This window comes from Ambystoma mexicanum, chromosome 4q (assembly GCF_040938575.1).
Source record: "Ambystoma mexicanum isolate Mex_15411 chromosome 4q, UKY_AmexF1_1, whole genome shotgun sequence".
In the NCBI taxonomy this organism is placed as follows: domain Eukaryota; kingdom Metazoa; phylum Chordata; class Amphibia; order Caudata; family Ambystomatidae; genus Ambystoma; species Ambystoma mexicanum.
In genome coordinates, this window is record NC_090928.1 from 529,521,495 (window position 1) to 529,526,494 (window position 5,000).

The 5,000-nt window shown below is 38.0% G+C and overlaps 1 non-coding gene across 1 annotated transcript; it reads right to left on the bottom strand.

The window, feature by feature from the left end:
* Window positions 1–3,149: 3,149 nt before the first annotated feature.
* TRNAK-CUU (transfer RNA lysine (anticodon CUU)) lies at window positions 3,150–3,222 on the bottom strand. The gene has a single exon. It is a non-coding gene; the product is annotated as a tRNA-Lys (tRNA).
* Between the last annotated feature and the right edge of the window lie 1,778 nt (window positions 3,223–5,000).

The following is a 5,000-nucleotide window of genomic DNA, read 5'->3' on the forward strand; positions in this document are numbered from 1 at the left end:
GTGGGGCTTGAACCCACGACCCTGAGATTAAGAGTCTCATGCTCTACCGACTGAGCTAGCCAGGCTCCTTTGGATGCCTATAGTTTTCTTCCCTATCCCTCCACTGCCGCTTTCCACAGATAGGATGCTGTGTAATCATAGGCTCTGGTGGAGTTTGGAAAGAAAATACACATCAGCAAGAGGCAGAAATAGTCTAAGAAAGTATCAAACACAATTACCAGTAAATATCAGAACGCATTGAAGAATATCAGGAAATAGCCTATTAAACCTGTGTGGAAAAAAGTCTTATTTGTGTTTTCTCCACTTTATTTTATAGTAAGATGATGCATACTTTTTCTTTTACAGTGAATACATTAAGGTATGGTATTGCCCCATTACACATCATCCAGACATGCATTCATATATTGCATGTTAACAATGAAAATATTGCAAATATTGTATAGAGACTTTCAATTTCTATTTTTTTGGTCAAAAAGCACTAAAATTTTAGTTGTTTTCGCCCAACGCGACCCTGAGATTAAGAGTCTCATGCTCTACCGACTGAGCTAGCCGGGCTCCTTTGGATGCCTATAGTTTTCTTCCCTATCCCTGCACTGCCGCTTTCCACAGATAGGATGCTGTGTAATCATAGGCTCTGGTGGAGTTTGGAAAGAAAATACACATCAGCCAGAGGCAGAAATAGTCTAAGAAAGTATCAAACACAATTACCAGTCAATATCAGAACGCATTGAAGAATACCAGGAAATAGCCGATTAAACCTGTGTGGAAAAAAGTCTTATTTGTGTTTTCTCCACTTTATTTTATAGTAAGATGATACATACTTTTTCTTTTACAGTGAATACATTAAGGTATGGTATTGCCCCATTACAAATCATCCAGACATGCATTCATATATTGCATGTTAACAATGAAAATATTGCAAAGAGACTTTCAATTTCTATTTTTTTGGTCAAAAAGCACTACAATTTTAGTTGTTTTCGCCCAACGTGGGGCTCGAACCCACCACCCTGAGATTAAGAGTCTCATGCTCTACCAACTGAGCTAGCTGGGCTCCTTTGGATGCCTATAGTTTTCTTCGATATCCCTGCACTGCCGGTTTCCACAGATAGGATGCTGTGCAATCATAGGCTCTGGTGGAGTTTGGAAAGAAAATACACATCAGCCAGAGGCAGAAATAGTCTAAGAAAGTATCAAACACAATTAACAGTCAATATCAGAACGCTTTGAAGAATATAAGGAAATAGCTGACTGAACCTGTGTGAAAAAAAGTCTTATTTGTGTTTTCTCCACTTTATTTTATAATAAGATGATACATACTTTTTATTTTACAGTGAATACATTAAGGTATGGTATTGCCCCATTACACATCATCCAGACATGCATTCATATATTGCATGTTAACAATGAAAATATTGCAAATATTGTAAAGAGACTTTCAATTTCTATGTTTTTGGTCAAAAAGCACTACAATTTTAGTTGTTTACGCCCAACGTGGGGCTCGAACCCACGACCCGGAGATTAAGAGTCTCATGCTCTACCGACTGAACTAGCCGGGCTCCTTTTGATGCCTATAGTTTTCTTCCCTATCCCTGCACTGCCGTTTTCCACAGATAGGATGCGGTGTAATCATAGGCTCTGGTGGAGTTTGGAAAGAAAATACACATCAGCCAGAGGCAGAAATAGTCTAAGAAAGTATCAAACACAATTACCAGTCAATATCAGAACGCATTGAAGAATATCAGGAAATAGCCGATTAAACCTGTGTGGAAAAAAGTCTTATTCGTGTTTTCTCCACTTTATTTTATAGTAAGATGATACATACTTTATCTTTTACAGTGAATACATTAAGGTGTGGTATTGCCCCATTACACATCATCCAGACATGCATTCATATATTGCATGTTAACAATCAAAATATTGCAAATATTGTAAAGAGACTTTCAATTTCTATTTTTTTGGTCAAAAAGCACTAAAATATTAGTTGTTTTCGCCCAACGTGGGGCTAGAACCCACGACCCTGAGATTAAGAGTCGCATGCTCTACCAACTGAGCTAGCCGGGCTCCTTTGGATGCCTATAGTTTTCTTCCCTATCCCTGCACTGCCGTTTTCCACAGATAGGATGTATTTTTTTGGTCAAAAAGCACTACAATTTTAGTTGTTTTCGCCCAACGTGGGGCTTGAACCCACGACCCTGAGATTAAGAGTCTCATGCTCTACCGACTGAGCTAGCCAGGCTCCTTTGGATGCCTATAGTTTTCTTCCCTATCCCTGCACTGCCGCTTTCCACAGATAGGATGCTGTGTAATCATAGGCTCTGGTGGAGTTTGGAAAGAAAATACACATCAGCAAGAGGCAGAAATAGTCTAAGAAAGTATCAAACACAATTACCAGTAAATATCAGAACGCATTGAAGAATATCAGGAAATAGCCTATTAAACCTGTGTGGAAAAAAGTCTTATTTGTGTTTTCTCCACTTTATTTTATAGTAAGATGATGCATACTTTTTCTTTTACAGTGAATACATTAAGGTATGGTATTGCCCCATTACACATCATCCAGACATGCATTCATATATTGCATGTTAACAATGAAAATATTGCAAATATTGTATAGAGACTTTCAATTTCTATTTTTTTGGTCAAAAAGCACTAAAATTTTAGTTGTTTTCGCCCAACGCGACCCTGAGATTAAGAGTCTCATGCTCTACCGACTGAGCTAGCCGGGCTCCTTTGGATGCCTATAGTTTTCTTCCCTATCCCTGCACTGCCGCTTTCCACAGATAGGATGCTGTGTAATCATAGGCTCTGGTGGAGTTTGGAAAGAAAATACACATCAGCCAGAGGCAGAAATAGTCTAAGAAAGTATCAAACACAATTACCAGTCAATATCAGAACGCATTGAAGAATACCAGGAAATAGCCGATTAAACCTGTGTGGAAAAAAGTCTTATTTGTGTTTTCTCAACTTTATTTTATAGTAAGATGATACATACTTTTTCTTTAACAGTGAATACATTAAGGTATGGTATTGCCCCATTACAAATCATCCAGACATGCATTCATATATTGCATGTTAACAATGAAAATATTGCAAAGAGACTTTCAATTTCTATTTTTTTGGTCAAAAAGCACTACAATTTTAGTTGTTTTCGCCCAACGTGGGGCTCGAACCCACGACCCTGAGATTAAGAGTCTCATGCTCTACCAACTGAGCTAGCTGGGCTCCTTTGGATGCCTATAGTTTTCTTCGATATCCCTGCACTGCCGGTTTCCACAGATAGGATGCTGTGCAATCATAGGCTCTGGTGGAGTTTGGAAAGAAAATACACAACAGCCAGAGGCAGAAATAGTCTAAGAAAGTATCAAACACAATTACCAGTCAATATCAGAACGCTTTGAAGAATATCAGGAAATAGCTGACTGAACCTGTGTGAAAAAAAGTCTTATTTGTGTTTTCTCCACTTTATTTTATAATAAGATGATACATACTTTTTCTTTTACAGTGAATACATTAAGGTATGGTATTGCCCCATTACACATCATCCAGACATGCATTCATATATTGCATGTTAACAATGAAAATATTGCAAATATTGTAGAGACTTTCAATTTCTATTTTTTTGGTCAAAAAGCACTACAATTTTAGTTGTTTTCACCCAACGTGGGGCTCGAACCCACGACCCTGAGATTAAGAGTCTCATGCTCTACCAACTGAGCTAGCCGGGCGGGCTCTTTTGGATGCCTATAGTTTTCTTCCCTATCCCTGCACTGCCGGTTTCCACAGATAGGATGCTGTGCAATCATAGGCTCTGGTGGAGTTTGGAAAGAAAATACACATCAGCCAGAGGCAGAAATAGTCTAAGAAAGTATCAAACACAATTACCAGTCAATATCAGAACGCTTTGAAGAATATCAGGAAATAGCTGACTGAACCTGTGTGAAAAAATGTCTTATTTGTGTTTTCTCCACTTTATTTTATAATAAGATGATAGATACTTTTTCTTTTACAGTGAATACATTAAGGTATGGTATTGCCCCATTACACATCATCCAGACATGCATTCATATATTGCATGTTAACAATGAAAATATTGCAAATATTGTAAAGAGACTTTCAATTTCTATTTTTTTTGGTCAAAAAGCACTACAATTTTAGTTGTTTTCGTCCAACGTGGGGCTCGAACCCACGACCCTGAGATTAAGAGTCTCATGCTCTACCGACTGAGCTAGCCAGGCTCCTTTGGATGCCTATAGTTTTCTTCCCTATCCCTCCACTGCCGCTTTCCACAGATAGGATGCTGTGTAATCATAGGCTCTGGTGGAGTTTGGAAAGAAAATACACATCAGCCAGAGGCAGAAATAGTCTAAGAAAGTATCAAACACAATTACCAGTAAATATCAGAACGCATTGAAGAATATCAGGAAATAGCCTATTAAACCTGTGTGGAAAAAAGTCTTATTTGTGTTTTCTCCACTTTATTTTATAGTAAGATGATGCATACTTTTTCTTTTACAGTGAATACATTAAGGTATGGTATTGCCCCATTACACATCATCCAGACATGCATTCATATATTGCATGTTAACAATGAAAATATTGCAAATATTGTGAAGAGACTTTCAATTTCTATTTTTTTGGTCAAAAAGCACTAAAATTTTAGTTGTTTTCGCCCAACGCGACCCTGAGATTAAGAGTCTCATGCTCTACCGACTGAGCTAGCCGGGCTCCTTTGGATGCCTATAGTTTTCTTCCCTATCCCTGCACTGCCGCTTTCCACAGATAGGATGCTGTGTAATCATAGGCTCTGGTGGAGTTTGGAAAGAAAATACACATCAGCCAGAGGCAGAAATAGTCTAAGAAAGTATCAAACACAATTACCAGTCAATATCAGAACGCATTGAAGAATACCAGGAAATAGCCGATTAAACCTGTGTGGAAAAAAGTCTTATTTGTGTTTTCTCCACTTTATTTTATAGTAAGATGATACATACTTTTTCTTT